Raw genomic sequence first — 22,772 nt, 5'->3', positions numbered from 1 at the left:
CTGCCACGGCGGCTGCCTCTGTCTCGGCTCCCGCCACCATGGCTTCGTCTGGAAGGTCATCCAGTCTAATTAGCATATTATGCTTGTATTATTATAGATGCTCTCTTTTACTCTTGAAAGTGCCCCAACTTGGACAATAAATATAATCACCTTAATGTTACCATCTGAAACAAAATGTCCAGAATTTTTCAAATAGTTTCATATGGTAAACTTGCCAATTGATATTTTAATTTCCCTAACAACTTTTTTTCACCACAGAAGCTGATGCTTCAGTTTTACTTTCCACGATGTATTTGCCTTATTTTAAAAAGAAAAATATTTTTTAATAATAGTAATTCCATATCTTTGATCTCCACTCTTTGAAATGCTCTTTGAGTATTAACTCACGAATTAAATGAATGAATGAATGAATGAAATGAAACAAGACTGAATTTCTGTGCTTAAATGAGAGCATAAAGTCCAGTATATAACATATATATTTTAAAGAAAACAAAATATATGTTTGCATTCAATTTTAATGAAATAGAAGCGAACACATTTTTAAAACATAATTATTTTTTGTATAGCATTTTTGCTCTTCTCTGGTGAGTTTAAAAGCTTATAAGTACATTCTATTTTTATTCTGTTCTGATTAAGAAATTTTAAAAATTCAAATTAGTTTTCACTAAGTAAATCATTTGATCGTATGCTATCAAGCCATGAGAGGAAATTGAGGGGTTGGGTCTGAGGAAAGGAGGATGTAGGGTTACTGAAGAATAGGTTTTTTGAAGCCACCATCCCTCCACCTTTATTCTCAAGATTCACTACCTTAAAGAGCTATCATTTACTTTTCATAATTCAGGGAGAGTAGAAACATTAACAAACATTGTCAGTTTACTGAAATAAAATATTTTTCTTTAGAGAGAGCCAAATAAATTCAGTATATGTCCTAGGTCAGTCACACTTCATAATACACTTTCACCCAGATTTTTTATTAAAAAGAATGTTCAGTTACAGATTTGAGGATGAGGGTTAAGGAATAAGTATTGAGGAACTATATGGAGTAGTATAATAAATTATTACTATGGAAGTCCCAAATGAGAATTATCAGGAAGAGAAAATAAAGGCTAGAATAGAGTAATAGATCCCGGATTTGGCCCGGAAGAAATGCCTCAGACAGGGTTACTATGGTAGACCAGTACAGCTAGAAGAAATTTATGGTTTGTTTATAATAGTTTTTTTCATGTATGTGGAATTCAATGGGCACTTTGATAAAATGCAAAATAAATAAAAGTAGAAATAATGTAAATTTTGAAAACAGACTGAATCATCACAAATGGAGTATAATTATAAGGAAAGGAATGAGTAAAAGTATTATAGCAATGTGGACTCCACACCTTAATTCTGAGAGGAAGTGGAAGAGACAAAGACCATTGGAGCCCAGTTGGGAATATGAGTGTAAGGCTTTTGGCTATCTCTGAAGGTGTCAACCACATGAAGCCCTTTAATAAATTCCATTGTAGCAAAATCTCATAAGGGCATACATTTTCTATCCTTTATACATTGCTGGCTGAACCTGGAAGAAACACTTGGCAAATATAAAGCTTTAATGTGCAAAAATTTTAAAAAGAACAATAAAAACCTTCTTTCAAAGCATTTTCCATCCCCTTGATGTCCCTCTGCCAAGAAAAAGTTCTAGCCTTGGGCGATTTCACCCTGTGTATTAAAGCTTTGGCAAGGATTACTGTCAAAGAGATTGAGTGGGTGTTCTTTTGGAATTGAAATTATAAATGTGTGCTAGATGTCAGAGGTCACCTTTCTGTCTATTGAAAATGTTCTAAGATCCTAAATAGCAAGAAACATGTAGCAGGCAAAAGTGGAAAAATAAGTAGATAGATGTGGAGAAGGCCTGGGGAATTTAAAGAATACCACTTCTTGTCTCCTCTAGCATGTATGACTTGATAGGAAGTCATAAATACTTGTCAGGAAGGTAAAAATATTGGGATCTAACATGAAGTTCAGACCAAAGTTGCCCTTGTCTATTATTTGAGTGTACCTGTCTATAAATCACATTCTTTGTATCTACATTCTAAATCAAAAAATTTTCTTCTCACATTCTGAACAGAGAACGTTTTTTTGCATACATACCAGACTATTTTTTCAGTTTTCTTCTTTCTTTTGTTATATTATCTGAGAAGAGAGTCAATCTCCTGCTTTCAATACAGTTTGACCTAAAAAAAATAATTGTTCAAGTAATGGAGATGGGCTAGTCAAGAAGAATATCTATCCCAGGATGAGAAAATTTCTACGGTTAATCTATGGTATAGAGCTAAAAAATACATATGAATATACATATATAAATATACCAGTACATATACAAGTATTATATATATACTAGTAGCCCTACACACAAATCTGTGCACCAGTATCTGCAGGGCCTGGCCACTCCGCACCCACTGCCCAGAGTCTCTCTGCAGCCCAGAGGCCCATCCGTGGCTTGGTGCAGAACACTTGCTTCATCGCTGGGGTGATGACGCAAGTGTGCCCCCCACCCCGCAGCTGCTCCATGCCTGCTGCCCAGAGGTCCTCTGCGGCCGGGGTGGAACACTTGCCTTGCCGCCATGGCGACGAAGTAAGCATTCTGCCAGGCTGCTCACACTGCCCACTCTCAGCGGCCGCCCCTCTGGGACTGGGGGACTCTGGCGGGGCTGAGAGGACTGGGCAACGCCATCTTTGTGACGGAGTCATGGTTAATTTGCATATTACCCTTTTATTAGATAGGATATGGTATTTTATATATAAAATAAGTGTTTTTACACACACACAGATATATATCCTATATAATAAAAGCCTAATATGCTAAGCGTCTGGTCGTCCATTCAACCAATCAAAGTGTAATATGCTAATGATATGCTAAGGCCGCTCAACCACTCGCTATGATGTGCACTGACCACCAAGGGGCAGATGCTCCGACTGGTAGGTTAGCTTACTGCTGGGGTCCAGCCAATTGGGACTGAGTGAGATGGGCCAAACATGCCCTGGAGCCCTCCCGCGGTTCCTCCCCGGCTGGCCAACCTCCCGCATCCCTCCACGGCTCTGATCATGCACTGGTGGGGTCCCTTGGCCTGGCCTGTGCCCTCACAATTCAGGACCCTTCAGAGGATGTCAGAGAGCCAGTTTTGGCCCAATTCTGCAGGCCAGGCCGAGGGACCCCCCTGGTGCATGAATTCATGCACCGAGCCTCTAGTATATATATCAGGTAAAAATAATGGCATTCTTGTTGAAGAGGAATTGATGGGGTATAATTCTTATTGCTCAACCACTTTTTTGCCTGGAGGCAACCTAGGGGCAACTTGGCTGAATATTAAACCTCAGCAGAATATAGTTTTAAAAAAATAAGGTTGCTGGACAAATCATATAATTCTTTCAACCTAAAATGCTATTACTAGAGTCATTTAAAAGCAAAACAATTACAAAGTCTTTGTATGACTATGCAGAGACTAATTATTACCAGGATTTGTCTCTATCTTTTTTAGTGATGGACCAATGTTAACCCGGTTTTATCTTGTCTATGGCTCCCCAGGATAGAGACTACATTTCTTAGTCTCCCAAGTGCCTCTGTGTGGTTATTTGACTAAGTTTTCCTAATTTGTAACCTCCTAAATAATATAGAAGTCTGAATGATTTTGCACAAAAAGTGAAACTATAAAAGAAATAAAGTGCCACTCTAGCAGCAAAAAAAGATCAACTAATGTCAAAAGATCACTTGAGAAATATTGAAATAATCAGTAAACTATTGAGATAAAGAAGGTGCAGTAGGTCTTGGTCATTAGAGAAAAGAAGAACTTTTGAATAAGAACTCAAGTTCAACTTGGACAAGCATTGTTGATAATTGACCATATGGAATGAAGGAAGAGTTTGTATCAAAGCATTTGATATTTTGAGCTCGTGAGACCAAATGAATGGTGGTGTTGAACAAAGAGTAAAGTTTGAGTTACTCCAGTTTGCTGAGTAAGATCCCAATAAATTCCAACCTGGAAAAAGTGTATATGCTTAGATTTTATGAGGATAAGCCAAGAAATATCTCAGTTAGAATAGCTCTAATAGGTAAAAATAATGGCTATTTTTGGTAGTTAACATAATTATGGCTTTCTTGCATTTATTTAAAAACTGGGTATAATTCTAAGTTGGTATATATCCCATAAAGGTTGAATTTTCTTGAGGCACATACCTGCTTCCAAGGGAATATCCATTTAGCTTTGATCTAAGGCTGAGTGTTTTATCTTCTATCTCTTCCTAGATGTAGAAACACCCCCAAAAGTTGGCGTTGAAAGCTACCCAGAGGCAAGAGGAGCTAGCTTTCTGTCTCTTGCTTTTTTGTGTGTGTTTAAATAAAGATTATACTAAATTTCATAGTATTTCCAGATTTTATTCATGATCTAAACTTTAATCAATCAAACCTTTTAATTTATTCATTTACTTTTACAAATATTTGCTAGTTTAAAGTATCATTTCATCTATATTTAGATTCTATAAAGAACTAAAATCAGCTGTGGTGATTTGTCGACTGCCTTAAAGTTTTACCTTTTCTCAGTGAGATGTTAAAACAAAATATTGGGCAAATTCATTAAAATTGATTCAAAAATGTTTTGAAACTTGTTCTTGAAATGTGGTGCTGGATTATAGTATAATTCTCAATGTGATGGTTCTCTGAAACATGTTGTCTTTAATTCCCTACATCCTCTGGCTATAACCACAGTATGTTTGCTCTGTTACTTAGGGACAAAAATGTACACATTCTAAATACAATTTGAAAAGAACTATCTGTGCACAAGAATAAAAAGGAAAGGACCTGGGGCTTGGTTGAGTAAGCTCTGAATGAGTCAGCAATATGACGTGATTGTGGAAATAAGCCTACCTGGTTTAATGTAGAGAAAATAAGACAACATACAAAAGGTTGTGAGGTAATCTTTTAATTTTATTTTTTAATATTTAAAAAGAGGTGTGAAAGTGGAAACTTATACTTAAAAGAATGAAAGCGATTATACAAAGAATGACTAATGTGATTGACTTGTGGGCTTAGGAAAGAACAAGGGATGTTTTGATTGTGGTCTTCATGTATGCTAATATATTAAATCAAGGAGGTTTGCTGAACAGTTACTCCCTATAATTCTGGACAACAAAATATAATAAATTATAGTAAAAATAAAGAAAGATTGGAATTAGGCACAAGGAGACATTTTTTAATGTGAATGTGATGGAATTCAGTACCAAGGGAAATAGCAGATGTTGAGATTACATTTATTAGCTGCTCAACAAATCTTTCCCTTTTCTCACTTCTCTTCCCTTTCTGTGGTCTCCAAGAATCTAGATTTTTGTTCTGGTTGATTCAGATTCACTCGTCTGAAGGATCGAGCCAGATGGTCTTCTCAAACGTCTACCTCTTCTCTGCCCCTGTCTCTTTAGTCTCCGTGTTTCCACAGAAAGTGGTTGGCTCTTTGGGTGAAAATGAACACAAACTGGAATGATGTGTCCTTGAAGAAAGGGGCTCTGAGGAAGCTTGGAAACTTTTTCTCTTGGACATTTTTTAAAAATATTTTTTTATTGATTTCAGAGAGGAATGGAGAATGAGAGATAAAAACATCAATGATGAGAGAGAATCATTGATTGACTGCCTCCTGCACGCCCCACGCTGGGGATGGAGCCTGCAACCTGGGCATGTGCCCTGACTGGGAATTGAACCATCACCTCCTGGTTCCCAGGTTGACACCTAACCTCTGAGCCATGATGCCGGGCATCTCTTGAACATTTTTTAAGTCTCCAGTAGACTATGACAAACAATTAGAATCAAGGGGACCAAACTAGGATAAATTAGATTGGAATAGTTAATCAACTTAGCAACTATAAAACCTCCAAATTAAGATCACTGCATTGTCCTGTCTTGTTGAAGCAAAAAACTTGTCTAGAGGAAGTCTCAATTCTGAGTCATTTCTGAGAAACAGAATACTTAGAGAAAACTTCCTTTACATTTATTTGTTTTATTTACTTTTAGGTATGCACAGCGATCTTTAAAAATATCCTAAATATCCTTTTTTTAAATACAAATGCTGCGTAGGATTGAGGGTCTATTCACAGAGGTCTCCCTGACACCCTCCCAGTCTTCCAAAGATAGTCCTGGAATATCTTATTTGCAGACACAGTTGTAACGTCAATATGCCATTTCTCCACTGAGGAAGGAAAACGCTTTCTAAATGGGTATTTTTGACCATCAGAAAAACTTTAGGGTTTTTGACAATTTGGAGAGACAAGCTGAATATAAAGGAGGCAATAATGAAATCCAGAGATTTAGGATTAAATCCTGGAATGTTTTTCTTTTCTCAGTGAAAGATCTGCTGGCCTCAAGTAAACTGTTTTTGACGATGTGAATTCATTAATCTTTTGAGGATTTAGTTTTTGTTTTGTTTTATTTTGTTTGTTTTTTTACTAGATGGAAAAACCAGAGGAAGACATTAACCGATTTGGGAGATCGAAAATACTGATTTGTGTTTCCTTCTGTTTCTAAAATGTACATTTTGGGGGGAAAAAGAAAATATTAGAACACATAAATGAAATAAAAACACACAGACAGATTTATAGGGGCCTTCAACCTTTAGTTCCAGTCTTTTTAGCAGCATGTTTCTCACACGGAGACACGCATACGGCCATGGTAATGTCTGTGGCACAAGGCAAAGTAAGATTTGTGAGGTCGTCAGGGAAGATAACATTTTCTAGGTTGTGGTTTCCATGTGACTCTGGGACCCTTTGTGTATTGCTTAAAAAAAAAAAAAAAGAAATATCACTGTTCAAAGTCCTCAGGCGATTTCAGAATTTGAAGTTATTGATTCTCAATTTATTTTCTCCTTGGCTATAGTGCTTTGTGCTGAATAGACTAGACTCTTAACATTGTGGTTTCTAAAGCTCGGAACCTCTGCCTCACGGAGTTTCTTCTACAGCTCAGGCCTCCTCCACTCTCCTTCCTTTTATTGCTTCTTGCCAAGCTTTGGGCATGAGATAAATTATGACATGTAAAAGGTTTGACACTTTGGATCTCTTTTTGGATTTAGCTCAGCATGCTGTAATGAACACTTACAATGAAAGTTTCCTTTACAGACCTGAGTCACCACCTGCATTCTTGAAGGCCCCTGGAACCTAAAGGGTCCATCTTTAAGCTTTCCTCTTTTGAGCTAGGCTCCTGCTATTCTGCCTTCTCACAAGACCATTAAGACACCAAGAGAAGTTTCTATCTGGGAGTGACATTTCCTGAGCTGTAACTCTCATAGAAATGTTCTCTCTGGGTCAGTTTACAATTTAGCATCTAATATTGCTTTTTCACCGGCAGAGAATGCATATATAAAATTGAAAGCACCTAAAATATCAAAATTCAAGATTAAATGACTTATTTCTGGCCCACCTGTCTGCCTTCCTTCTTGAACAATCTGTCTCTCCCTTTTCCCTCTCCTACCCTCTCTCCTACCCTTCCTCTCTCCCTCCCTCTCCACTCCTTCCTTCCTTCCTTCCTTCCTTCCTTCCTTCCTTCCTTCCTTCCTTCCTTCCTTCCTTCCTTCCTTCCTTCTTCCTTCCTTCCTTCCTTCCTTCCATGTCCATTCTGAGAAAATTCATTTATAAAAAATTAGCATTATCTTACTTTCATTTCATCTTTTCTCTACTTAAAATGACTACACCACTGTTCAAATATAAAAAAGGGACATAAGGCACACTGGTATTTTTATGCTTTATTAAATCGTACATTAAATGTTTGGGTGAATCAGGTGGGGGCAGGCAGAAAGTCCTAGAGTTCAGATCTGACAGTTTAGAAGAGAGATTTGTGAGACTTACGCCTTAGCAATGAGATGCAAAAGAGGAAATTAAATTGACCTGAGGTTTATAAGAAAAAAAGATTTATCAGTACACCTTCATTTCTCCTCGCTTAATGTATTTCTAATTTCCAGGGTGATAATATAACCTTTGACTTTGTTTTTAAATACTGATCATAAGGTTGTCACTTGTGTTCATGGTTCATGACAGTCTTGGGAAGAACCATTTCTTCTGTTTTCTATACCAGTAAGAAAACTGAGACTCAGTTTGGTTAAGTAACTTGTCCAAGATCACTCATTTAACAAGTGAAAGAACTAGGGTTCTAATTCAGGAACCATGGATGTGGATCCTTATATTACCCCTATGTATTTCCCCCCACTTTTGTTCTTATTCTACGAGCCACAGATAACTAAACATTTACATTAAAGCTGGCTTAGAAATGAAGGGAAACAAATGCTGGTAAGAATGTAAAGTAGCACACACTCACTGACTGCTAGGAAAGCAAAATGGTACAGCCACTTTGGAAGAGATCTTGGCAGTTTTTGCAAAGCTAAACATAGGCTTATTATACAACGTAGCAGTTGCACTCTTAGGTATTTACCCAACTTGAGTTGAAAATTATTCCACACAAAAACCTGTACATGAACGTTGAAGGTGGCTTTGTTTATAACTGCCCAGATTGGAAGCAACCAAGATGTTCATCACTTAGGTGAATGTTTAAACAGACTGCAGGAAGTCCAAACAATGGAATATTGTTTTCAGTGATAGAAAGAAATGAGCTACTAGGTCATGAAAAGACATGGCAAGTCTTGAATGCATGCTGCTAAGTGAAAGAATCCAGTCTGAAAAGACTAAACTTTGTGCGACTTCACTGTCACTCTGGAAAAGACAAAACTATGGAGACAATAAAATTGTCAATGGCTGCCAAGAGTTGAGGTGGGACGATGGGATGGAGGAATAATAAAAGGCACACGGGATTTTTAGGCCATTGAACTCTTCTGTGTGATACTGTCATGGTGGGTACATGACATTATGCATTTCTCATAATCGATACAACTACACAACATAAAGAATGAACTCTAATGTAACCTATGGACTTTATTAGTTAATAACAATATATCAATAATAGTTCATCAATTGCAATGACTGTACCACACTAATGAATGATGTTCATAATAGGATAAACTGTATGTGGGAAGATAGGGTGTATATGGGGACTCTGTACTTTAAATGTAATTTTTCTATAAAGATAAAACATCTCTAAAAGTAAAAATAGAATAAAAAAGGAAATATTTAGCTTATAATAAATAACCTAGCAGCAGCTTGGTCCAAAGCTGACATATATTATCAGCATCCAGATTCTCTGTATACTTGGCTCTAAATTTCTTAGTGTTGACTTTATTCCTAAGCAGATTAGTAGTATTTTCTCAAGACAACAGAGCGATTGCCTTTATTTCCTTGGGTTATGTCCTTTCTCACTGATATGGATGTGGAAAAGAAATTCAATTTCCTGATAACTCACATAGAATCCTCAGAACAGAGTTTCATCGGCTTTGGCGGGCTTGGCATAGTCATGTGACTACCTCTGAACCAACAACTGTAGCTGGAGGGTGAGATTTTTATTTTTTTTAAGAATGAAAGCAAGGATTACCTCATGAGGTAAACACAAATTACTTCCATCCAAACTACACAATTTCACTAATAAAAGGAGAGGAAAGGAAAATGCATGCTAGGAAGACACCCAGAAAGTGTTTTCTGCAGTATCTAGGTAAGTGATATAGATTTTCTGTACGCTAGCTTAAGCAGTTTGTATATTTTGCTTCAAGTGTGAAACTTCCATATCAAAACATGTTTCCTCTATCAGTTTAATGATGTTTGGAATTTAATAATTGCATTTATGTTATTTCTATTTATTCAATCAACACACATACATAAAGTGACTAGAATGCTCAACTGTTTAGAATAAAATGACAAATAAGACACAAATTAAGACATAGTCCTTGGCCTCAAGGGGCTTAAAGTCTAAGATGAGAAACTTACAGACACAGATATGTACAATGACTGTCCAGGAGAGACTGCCAGAGAGGAGCTTACGCTAGAGCTGTTTTGAAGGACCATCAGAATTTCACCAGGTGGGTCAATGGTGGAGCTTACTCCAGCCACATAAAAACAAACTAGAACATAAAATGAACAAAAACCTGAACAAAACATGGCAGCATAAAACATTGTGAAGTGTTTGAAAGTAGCTAGCCATTGAGTAAGATGTAATAATGGTAAAGGAAGAGATAAGGTCTGAAAATTTGATAAAAGTGCTGAGTGGGGAATCTTTTGAGGCAGAGTGAGTAAGAAGATTATAATTTTTTTTAAAGAAGGCCACATGCCCTTGAATCCAACTCAGATGATCAGCGACATCTTCTTTTAAAAAAATTATTATCTTTTTACTCCCTCTGCCTCAAAAGGTTCCCCACTGAGTTGGATTCCAGGGTCACCAGGCTATGGAGAAAGCGAGTTTGTTTCAGAAGCTGTTGTAGGACTCCTGATAAGAACCTGTCCATCAGAGTGTGAGCTGAGGCAGTAGCAGTGGTCATGGAAGAGGGGACTGACTGAAGATTTTTTGCTCAGTTAAGTACACATTGCCCCGCAGCTATAATGCATGGAAGTCCCTTACAGTTCATTGTGAATTTATATCAGACTCTATGCAGTGTGTAAGTTTCCTTGGAGAAAATAAAGGGGGTCACAAGGACTTCGGGAACCTATTGATGACAAAGAGTGGTACATGCATTTTAGGGAAATTTTCATAAATAATAATGTAGCCCTAGAAAAGGTCAACTTCTTCCATGCCACAGTTCTTTTTAAAAAATATGTTTTTATTGATTTTTAGAGAGAGAGGAAGGGAGAGGGAGAGAAAGAGCCCACAACCTGGACATGTGCCCTGACCGGGAATCGAACTGATGACCTCTTGGTACCTGGGACGATGCTCAACCAACTGAGCCACACCGGCTGGTGCCACAGTTTTTCTTGCAATGACCCAACATAATGGGACATCAAGAATGTAATACGTCTAGGTGTTGTGAAGATAATTAGAGCAAATATTAATTTGAGTGACAAAAAAACCAACTGTTAAGCACAGATCACAAAGCCACTATGATTGGGTGAATCTATTTGAAGTATAGTGTATGTTTCTCTAAGTATGTCCCTAAATGTAAATATGGCGCCAAATGGAGTTTAAAGATCAGCACCAATTCATGTCACCAAGATAAATCATAAACCAGATTGTAAATATGTATACTGATTATGAATGGTGTAGTCCAATTATGATATTTATTAAAACAAGTTATCTCCAAAGACATTTGGAGGAGAATAAAACTATATCTTTGTTAATGAACTATACCTGTAGATTACTGTTGGTTAGTGTTTTCTGATGGAGGCAGCAGACAAAATGTTGCCTATAATTCCAAAGGAATGGTACTCCTAAACTCTCTAAATCACCACTTGCAGTTTAGATGAGCAATGCTAACTTTACTAGAATGGTAAACAGTTATTGTATAGAATGTTCATCGGGTGAGACACCGAGGCTCTGTACCTTATATTTGGAATATTATGGCAGACTAGGGGAACACAAGTGTTTATTTCTCTTACTGATCATGAATTGGAAAAGAATGGGAACAGTTGGAGAACAGCCCATCTCCAGCCACCATCTGCTTGTTATAGCATAACTGTATGTTGTCATTTCTTCCTCTTTTTTTATTACTGTTATTAACACACTATAAAAAGTACATTTAAATAGCATTAAGTTTGCAACAGAAACCATCAAAATGGAGTCACTCAATCTTTAACTTGTTCTGTGGAAATTGCTTTATTCTTCATTTTAAACATGGTTCGGAGTCATGCAGTATCCTGCTGTTCAGTTACAGTAAAAACAGGTGCCCGGGAGAGGTAATTACCAATCCTGCTTTTCGTGCTTTGTTTTGATTCAGAGTCTTTGTTCACTTATTTGTGTACTCCAATTGGTGTCAGATTAATATATGCAAGGATGTCTTAGAGTAGAATTGATCACATTTATGAGAGTTCATGCTTTTGTAGAAGAAATGACAATATGACAAAGAATATAATGCAATTAAAGTTTTTAAAAATGATTGGATAAACATTTATTAATTCTATTATGAGAGAGGCATATGGTAGTCACCTTATTTTACACCACACCTGAGATTTTACCTTCTATTATTTATATTATATATTATGTCCAAATAATGTAAGCAAACTAATGAGTACAAATTTTTATTAACATATGCATGTGCTCTTAAGATATTTGAACCTTTTTTCAAAATAAAAATAGCTTTATAAAATGATGTTTTCAATGTAACTATTGTGAGTAAAAACCATTAATGTTCTCTACCACAAGATAATTGTTAGTGTGATGATCCGTATAGACATCTGTTGTGTGTACATATACATTTTTACAGAAAAGGGATTATACTAAGATATGCTTCTCTGAGAAAGAGTAAATCTCACTTTATGTCATGAACAGGTTCTCGGAATTGTAGTGAAATGACCTATAACCAAACCAATTTTACCACAGGCTAATTGATATATACAGGAGTTACATTCCTATGGCATCTCATTGACATTATAATGAAACAATATTGATTAAATTATTTGAGGTCCAGTTGTATTTTATAAAGTGTGTATGTGTGTGTGTGGGAGGGGGTGAGTATAATATACATACATATGGACCAATGATTTGAATATTCTTTTATGGAGGGATGCCTTTGAGTTCCCACCTTCCTGGCAAGCCACAAAAGGTTGAGAGGACTGATTAATAGACAAGTTCATCAGCTGAGGGCCAGTCAAGAAAGCAGAAAACATTTTAAAGTATTTCAAAGAGAGGGAATTTAATGTAGGGAATTGATTATACAAGTGTGGAAAGGACGGAGGAAGTGAAAAGGGTTAGTGAGGTAACCCTGAGATAAATAATGGCAGGAAACAGCTTCGTGCCCTAGAGAAACAAAAAAGGAGATGGCGTATGAAGGCCCAGGGCAAACGGCCCACTCAGAGATTGAGGGGGAGGGACACTGAGGGAAATTTCTGAGGAATTGATGTAAGTTCCAGAGTTGCTGCTAGAAGCAGCAAGACAGAAAAGAAAATAGAACAGGAAGAAAAACATGCCTTCTTCATTCCTCTTGATTATGAACCTGCCAGGCCCTCCTATTAGGACAGGCTGAAACACAGCCAGCCAGCTGGCAGGGGAGCCTGAGATGTGTTTTACAAAATCCTAGCACCAGCATTACAGAGTAGAGGAGGAAGGAATGGGTGTAGAGCTAAGCACAATCTAAACCATTTCTACAAGTAAAAACAAACCTGAGAAGATTTGGGACAAGAACTCAAGGAGATGACTATGACTAGACCCCAGATAATTTAGTAGGTAGGGGTTCAAAGTCAACTAGAGAGATCTTAAAGGACCTTATTTTGCATCGACAGGCAGAAGAGATCTGACCATCTGGTGTGTGTGTGTGTGTGTTGGGGGTGGGGGGAGGGACTAGTGCTTGGCTCATAATAATGTCTCTAAATAGTAGCCATTATTGTGATTTGAAAGTATTTTTTAATTGAATAGTTACATCGTGTTGTGGGTTTTTTTTTTGTAAGTTAAAAAAAATCCTGGTTTTTCCATCTCCCATTCTTTCTTTCTAAGAAAAATAATTTAATATGTTGAGTTGCTGCTTAATAGCAGTTTCTTATGCAAAACCCCAAAGGCTAAGAGTTAATTCTTTAAGATATCCACCTAGTGAGGCGGACTTCAAAGCCTTGAGTGATATTACTATTCACACATCCTTCCAGAGGACCTGTGACACCATATGTAGAGCCTCAAGACACAAAGGACATAAGAAATTCGGCTTTCCCGGAAAATCTATTTGAGGGGGTGGGGCTTAGAAGTAAAGTGTAATGAATAGCTATAAGCAGGAGAAACATGTTAAGTTTAACTATTTTTCTTTTATTTTCTTCCTTAATTTCATGCTCTTAATCTCTTCTAATCAAACATTATAATGAAGGCCATATAATTACTGCTCTGCCTGTTTGGGTACACAAAAATGACAGCAGAGGGCATGGGAACATGATGCCCAGTGCCTTTACTTCTATTTTATATGTTGTCTTAAGTGTGTAAGGGGATAGTTTATTTCATTGTTAAAGATAGGAGCAATGGAAAGAGAGAAGAGAGAAGTCTGAGGAGAAAGCAAACTAGAAGTATTTTGAAAAAACTATTCTTTGAATCTTATTGCAGAATATCTAATTTCTGCAATTCCAATGAAGATCAGTCAATTATACCTGTGCTATGTCTGAGTAATTGTGGGTTTGCTTCTTTATTGAGAGCGACTCCTATCCTGAGATCCAAAGAAGATGGTGAGATAAAAATGGCGGCACCAAAGGCTCTCTTTCTAGATGCCGCTAACCAGTGTAAACTCTCAGTTGTCTCCACAGTAGGTGACATTTCATGACCTGCAGTGGGGCTGTGAATTTCCTGTCCACAGTAGCAGGGAGGGCCCTGCCACGGTCTTAGTTACTCTCTTTAAAAAACTGGTTATGCCATGTTTCTCTTCCATAGGAATTAAGGATGACTCAGGCTACTTCCTAAGGAGCGTAACAGGGATCACACCGTAAGTCAGGTTCATGGGCCACCCATTACTCATTTTATTTGGACAAATTATATGAAGGGGCTGACAGAGAAATAGTGGAAAGGATGTGAATTGTATCAATGGTAATGATATCAAATGAGTTATGGTTTTGCTGGCATAAAATATTCAAGCCTTTCTTACTGCAAGGTATTTTCAAAATATATTTTTAAGTTCCTTTTGAATTGTAGTATAACAGCAATATATTTTTAATATAAGATGTAAAACACGTAACTTGCTCTTGCACTCTTCTGTTTGTTAACTCAGTGGAAAGCCTCACATCCTTGAATGGGCAGCTCCTTAGGGTATGTTTCTTGAGCTTTTGAGGAGTACCTTATAGGTACCCTAATGCATTTGATCTGGTAACTCTCAAATTACATTTGTACTTCATTGTACGGTAGGCCTCTTTTTTATTCTTGTGTGCCTCCTGTTTTTCTGCTTGACTTCTTCCTGAGAGCAGTTGTGGCAAGTAGTTTGTGTCTAAATTTATGGGTGTGAGAGTAGAGAATTTGGACGATTGTTTCCACTTTAGAATCAAAATTTTTTAAATGTATAAAATCTGTGGCATCTACTGTGGCAAATCCTCCATTAAAGCATGATGGAAATTCTATACTTTTCATTATATTTAAAGACATTACTTAGATATTAGACCTGTAATGACAAGATTTGACCATGAATTGCCTTTTCAATTATGCCTCACTTGTTAATACATATGCTCAGGTATATACCAGGTGTTTGGCAGAACAATTAACACATAGTACTCAGACTACTTCATAAGGAGCATAACAGGGATCACACAGTAAGTCAGATTCAAATAATCTGCTAGAGCAGTGGTCTGCAAACTGGCCCCTTGAGTGTGGCTCTTCCACAAAATACCACATGTGGGTGTGCACGTACAGTGCTATTGAAACTTCGTGGCCCATGCCATGGGGCCAAAGAGCCATGGTTTGCCAACCACTGTGCTATAGAGATCGTACTGTTAATTTGTTGACTAGGAATTTTAAACCATGGGATCATTTTACAGCACTAATATTTTAGGGAAAAAATAATCAAAATAGCTACTCTTATCATGGGATTAGTATTTGTCCAGCATTGTGCTAGGTGTTTTACTTACATTGTTCTATTTAGTCCTCTCAACAAACCTCAGAGGGAGATATACACTGAGTGGCCAGATTATTATGACCACCGGATGTTTGTAGGCAAATTAGCTATAATTTAGTGCTGAAGTTGCTAGAGGGCCAGACCATTATATATAGGGAGGCAGGATGTTTACCGCGACAGTAGAAGTGATTTTTTTTCTGAAGATATGGGTAAACAACGTGCTTTAACAGCCTTTGAACGTGGGATATATATATATATATATATATATATATATATATATATATATATATATATATATAAATTTTTAGTTTAAAACAAAACATCCAAGTCTTAAAATAACTTCCAAAATCACACAAATGGTAAGTTTTGGAAGAGGGATTTGAACCCAAGTTTGTCTGAGTCCAAAATCCAGGCAAACTCACTACATATTTTAGTTCTCGTGTTATGTTAGGGATCTCCTTTATGCATCTGTTGCTCTTGTCCATCCTCTAATGCTTTCTGTCTTTGACCTCCATGATTCTATTTTCTTTTGACTCTCCTCTCTGACTGTTCCTTCTCCATGCCTGGACTATTCCTGTTCTCATCCTACACATTTTTATTCATTCACGTTCGAATTACAACCAGTTTGCCAGGAACGTCCTCTGCCCATGCCACCATGTGCAATAGGCATTCCACATTTAGCTGAACTGCTCATCTTCCCACTCAGCCGAGCTTCTCTTTCTCTGTTCTCCAGTTCAGTGGGCGGCCTCACTATCCCCCCTTGTTAATCAACTACAAAGGTAGTGTCATACTTCTCCCTCACCACACCAGCACATGCCCCAGATCTGATTAATCAACGAGGTCTAAATATCCTTTTTGGAGGTCTATTCTATCTACTCTATTCAAATTATTACTGCCCTGGTTGAGGTTGTTTTTCCTATAACTAATGCCTGAACGACAGCAAATTCACCGTGACTCTTCCTTCAGACCTGTCCTCAATGCTGCTGCAAGAGTCCTATAAAATGCAAACCTGTCTTTGCCACTTCACTGCTTTAAGTCTGTCAGTAGCTCCTCAGCACTGTTGTAGGATGAGCTCAAACACTCCAACATAAGGACATCTACAATTGATCCCTGCAGCCTCTACCTCGTCCCCCTCTGCTCCCTACATGCACCTTAGATCAACTCCACTCTGCTTGAGCTCCCACTGCTTTTCTTTTTGTGTGTGTGTTTTTTTAAAAAGCTGGAATGCTTTTCAACCATCCCATGGAGCTGTACAAACTCCTCTGAACCTAATCACCTCGGAAGTCATTTCCCCTCGGAAATGTTGCCGGACACTACAATACTGACTCGGAGGTATTTACATGGATACCTATTGACTTAGCTATACAGGTGACTCCTCCAAAGTATTGTGAACTCTTTCAAGACAGAGAACATGTCTTCCTCACCTTTGTATTCCAAGGACTCAAAACAGTGCTGGCCGATAGTAGGTGTTTATCAGATGGTGAACACCCCAATCTCTCCAAGTAAGTTTGTTTTCAAATTTCCTTTCACTTCCTGTCTATTTAGTGGAAAAACTGACGTTGGAAAATAGCCAAAAAGCTGGTAACGTGAATATTCATTCTGTTTCACTTAATAACATATTAATCTCATACTTACTTTCTCCTGCTGCCCAGCATGTTGCTAGTCTTCTTCTGATGTTGACTAGAACATGCTCAGGGAAATCACAGTGCTCCTAAGAGAAACTTTAAAAATACAGCAAAGCAACCGAGCTTCAAAACAGCCAAATGGTGCAAGATGTGTTACATTTGAAAACACTCCTAGTTATTATTTTCAAAAATATGTGAGGCCTCTGTTCTCAATAATAATAAGTCTTTGCCAGTTTTCCTTACACCAATTACATATAATTTCCTTACACGTACTGGTATAAGCCCTCTGCACATAATTTCTTATTTAATCCTCACCCTACTACAAAAATATTGTCTAATTTGCATATGAGCAAGCTGGGATTAGAGGTCAGCTTACTGAGGGACACACAGCTCACAGTAGGCAGGGCCAACATTTCCACAGAAGCCCTTCTCCGGAGTCTGAGATTGCAACCGCAGCATGATTCTGCCAGAAGTTTGCTTTCTATTATGAAAGTATACTCACAGTGATTCAATTAAACCCATGAAGAAATAAACTACACTGTGATGCTTTCCTTTAATGCGTTTCTTTGGTTTTATTCTTAGGAGGGCGAGTATCGACTTTATCAAATTATGGATTCTATTTAGAAGTTTTATTTCTCAATAACGTAAGTATAGCCTTAGATCTAGGCCTCCAGCGATAAAAATGAATGAGAAAGTGTTTCGGGAGACAATGGAAACTCTTGTGGCCAAGATGATTCACTCCCAGGGGAGCGCAGGAAGGGAGACCATAAAATATAGAGAACATTTCCATCTGCACCCGGGTTGGCTCAGCAGGACAATAGCAAGTAGCTGGCCAGCGAGAGCCTCCCTTGCTGCAAACCACACGCGTTCTGGTTCGAGTCTCTGCACTTAGAATGTAAAGGAAGCATAAACAAGAAGTTCCGCTACCAGATGGGGACCATTCTAATTAGTTAAGTCTGCTTGAATTTTTGGCCACCAGTTGGCAGATGCAGCAGATGCCAAGGGAGCAAACAGAATCTGTTGGCAGTTTTGAATTTTAAACCAGTATATCACAAATAGATTCAATTTAGAAATATTTTCCCCTTTGGTTAAACTCTAACTTAATTTTGTCAAATGCCAGGAAGTTAGAGACGTATTATGCAGCATTTCTTTTCAGACGTTTCACATTGTGGCCTATAAATTGATGGCGATGAAAGATATGCATTTAGGCACGTGATCTCAGAAGTTGTAGAGTACAATAGTAATGTTTGTATAAAAGTGATATTTTATAAATATGGACTAATGTGGTATTTTGTGATTAGAAAATTCTATAAAATGTAAGAACTGTTTATGGGAAAACATACCTTGAGATGAATATGGCATTAAGAAATTTGGTGACTATAATCACAATCTCTAGTCTATGTACATTGTTGGGGGTTCAGGCCTTATAAACAAGTGGCCATTGTAGGCAAAATGCCAAAACTACATAAGTGATAGAAGAAGCGCAGTGTCACCTCAACTTGTTTGGACATAAGTGCTTTTCTTTGAAATAATACATCAGTTATAATGTCCTAATTTGTCCATGCCCAGGAATGATCATCAAGTTTTCTTAAATTACTTTCCTGCTCAGAACTACTTTCAGAGGTGGAGAGGGTGATTGTGAAGTTATATTTTATTTGACTATCAGTCAAAAATAGTGTCCTTGATTTTATCTACATGTATTCAATACATCGTTGTAAGTGCTCAGTATAAGCTAGGCACTGTGATTCCTCTAGGTTCACTGAACTCAGCAAGACAGAGTCCCTAATGATGACTCATAGGGGAGAAATGCCTAACTGCTACAAGGTATTATGACCGTTACTGCATTGGATGTAGGTCATGTGTTATGAGCATTCACAGGAAGGGACATAGAGAAGAGTAAGTAATTCTGCCTGAGTTGTTATGCTGAGCATTATGAAAATATTTTCTAACTAGGTTTTTAAAAGAAAGTTGGAATTACCAATAAAGTTAATGGGGAAGAAGATTATAGACAGAGAGAATAGTTTAAAGATGGAGATGTATTTTTGGTGAAGTATAAATAGTTTTATGGGATATAAAAGTGAATGGGATCTTGATAAGAGAAAGAAGTGTTTGTGTTCTTAGGGAACAAACAGCTGAGTGTGGGATGGAGAAGAAGTGCTTGCGACATTGCTTTCTAGTGTGTTTTTTTTTCTTAGAAAACAAAATATATTATGCTGCAATTAATCAAGATAGGAAATACAGAATAAGAGCCAGTTTTTTTTAAAATATATATTTTATTGATTTTTTTACAGAGAGGAAGGGAGAGGGATAGAGAGTTAGAAACATCGATGAGAGAGAAACATCGATCAGCTGCCTCCTGCATACCCCCCACTGGGGATGTGCCCACAACCCAGGTACATGCCCTTGACCAGAATCGAACCCAGGATCTTTCAGTCGCAGGCCGATGCTCTATCCACTGAGCCAAACTGGTTAGGTAGAGCCAGTTTTATGGAAAGGATGAAGAGCTCCATTTATAAATATTGAATCAATATTATTAATATTGACATAATATAATTAATAATAATATTGTATTGGTAATGCTAATAATGCAGGTGATGATACTGTAACATTTATGTGGCATTAACTTTGTGCCATATGTTGTACCAGATGTTCTGCATATACAAACACACTTAGTCCTCATCAGAACCTAATGATATATATACAATTATTATGAGGAACCAAAGGTACTCTAGGTCATACAGATATCAAGTGGTGGAATTGGGATTCAAGCCCAGGTAGGTTAAGTTTATATTCTTAAACAGTTCACACAATTTGGACCCAACTTCCATGGGACTCTGGTTGGAATATCAAAAAGCAGATATGCTTCTGGATTTTAGAAATGAGGTCTGAGTTAGAGTCATGGATTTAGAAGTCATCTGCCTTAAGGTTGCAGTTAAAACTATGAAGATAGGGTTTTTGTTTTGTTTTGCATTTATCAGGGCAGTGGTTCCCCAAATGGGAGGATCTTGGATGTATTTTTATTGATTTTAGAGAGGAAGTGAGAGAGAGAGAGTGATAGAAACATCAATGATGAGAGAGTCATTGATTGGCTGCCTCCTGCACACCCCCTACTGGGGATCAAGACTGCAACCTGGGCATCTGCCCTGACTGAGAATTGAACCCATGACCTCTTGGTTCATCGATTGATGTACAACCACTGAGCTATACCGCTGGGCACCCCTATACCCTTATCTCTGGAAAATTGCCTTGTGTTTTGGGGCTAGTCAATAGGAGGAAGCAGAGGAGAATAAATAAACAATCTTGTTAGTCTCTTACATTATTATCCCTTTCTTAGTTTTAACTTTGCTTCTCTATTTTATCTCCTTGATGAATTTAGGTTATTTAGAAGAATTTGGCTGAAAAGTGTCCCTTTCCTCTCTTATTTGTCATGTCCTCATCAAAATGGATAATTTGGTGATATGTTATACTTTTATACTCTTTTTATCTTATGTATAAAGCATTTTAGGATCAATCTTGACAACTTTAGGAATTACCCAGATAATGCAACTCTGTGATATATCTAATTATCCTTGCTAGCCAAACAGAAACAAAAGGAAGAGCAAGAACCAAAGGGTAATTTGATTTGATACCTTGAAAATGCCCTGCAGATATGTTATATTGAGTGAGTTATGGTAAGAGTTAAGAGTGCTTGAGAAAAGAAGGAAGAGGCCAAATTCCACCCCTTCGTAAATGTGTATAATTTAAATACTGATACAACCTTAACAAGAGCACAGGATCTCTTTTGCCATAAACATACCATTCTTTGAAAAGGATTAATGGCAAAGTTATCATCTTGTCAAAACAGTCCTTCTGCCTTGACTAATGCTGGATGAAATGGCACAGAGTATGGAAACTTATGAAAGAAAAATTCTGAAGTCCCTCTAGTTATGTTCTAACATATTGCTTATTGTCTACCAAGCCCACATGGCCACACAATGAATGACTCTTCATGGACATGTCTATTGTGGTCATACTCAACAAGATAAGCACCTGATGTTACAAGGGCATGTTTTCCAGATGTTTTGCTCTTTTTTATTCTTCTCTGAGTTCACAAGGTCAACTTAACTCTTCTTTCATCTACAGAAGATAAAATGACCTTGATTTCTCATTAAGTCATGGTGTTGGCATCTATCAAAAGACATCTTGAAAACTGAAGTGTTTCTTCCTTGGCAGAATATTTAAAAGACAGTTATTGGCAGGTTTAGGTTGGGTAAAGGAAAACCTATAAATTCTTAAGCCTTGGTAAAGCTTACCCAAAATAGCTATTTTATCTTGAGTGAAATATCATTGGAGGTTTTTTTTTGGGGGGGGGGCGGGATAATTTAGTTTATATAATCTGTGAATAATAACTTCAGCAACATTAACTTATAAGAAACCATTCCTAAAGTATTGGCATTTCATGGACAACATGAAGGCAAGTATTGTTGGGGTTAAGTGTGTGGGGTCTTGAGCTAAGCTAATAGTTTGTTATCCAGATCCACCACTTATTAGCTGTGTGACTTTGGGAGAGTCATTTAACCTCGTGTGTGCCTCAGTTTGCCCAGCAGTTAAATGGGGAAAATAGTAGTTACCTCTAAAGGTTGTTGTGAGTTTTAGCTAAATTAATATATATGTGCATCTCTTAGAAATGTGTCTGGTGCAATGTAGCCAATATGTATTGACTGTTTACTATTTATTTATTTATTATTATTATTATTTAATCCTCACCTGGAGACATGCTTAGATAGAGGAAGGGAGAGAGGGAGGGAGGGAAGGGAGGATGCTAGGAAAGGTAGGAGAAACAGAGGGAGAGAGTGAGAGAGAATAAGAGAGAGAGAGAAACATCAATGTGAGAGAGGAATATGGGTAGGTTACCTTCTGTTTATGCTCCCACCAGGGATTGAACCTACAACACAGGTATGTGCCCTGACCAGGAATGGAACCAGCAATATTTTGGTGCACAGGACTATGATGCTCAACCAACTGGGCCACTCTGGCCACGGTACTATTTATTTTTGCTATAGTTTATGGTGGACTAAAAGTCTCCAAAGCTATTTGATGAACAATAGTTTCAGATACTTTAAGCTAAATGTAACTTTTATTTTAATTATATGTATATTATAATCTCATTGTGAAAAATTAAAAAGAAATGAAAAGATAAATAACCACAGTTAAACCATTGTCAGCAGTCTGATGTATATTTTCCCAGATTGTTGGATATTCACACATACAATTATGCTACACAAAACCTTTAAAAATATTAGATTATTGGCTTGATATTATTCTCTAAATTACTTTTAAAAATAACAAGCCCATTTGGGTTTATACATGCAGATTTACCTTGTTGTTTTAAATGTGACAATCTAATCCCAACAAGGTATGTGTTAAAAAATCTAGCTCATGACTGACATTTAGTTTGTCTCTAAATGTTTGCTACTTCAAACAGTACAGAGTGTAACATTCTTATACAACCACCAAAGTTCAAAAAGTGGCCCCTGAAGGCCAGATTAAGAGTGCAGACTAATCTGGT

The sequence above is a fragment of the Myotis lucifugus genome, unplaced genomic scaffold (assembly GCF_000147115.1).
Source record: "Myotis lucifugus unplaced genomic scaffold, Myoluc2.0 scaffold_17, whole genome shotgun sequence".
NCBI classification, from domain to species: domain Eukaryota; kingdom Metazoa; phylum Chordata; class Mammalia; order Chiroptera; family Vespertilionidae; genus Myotis; species Myotis lucifugus.
The sequence above is the reverse complement of the archived record's forward strand: the minus strand, read 5'-3'. Positions refer to the sequence as shown.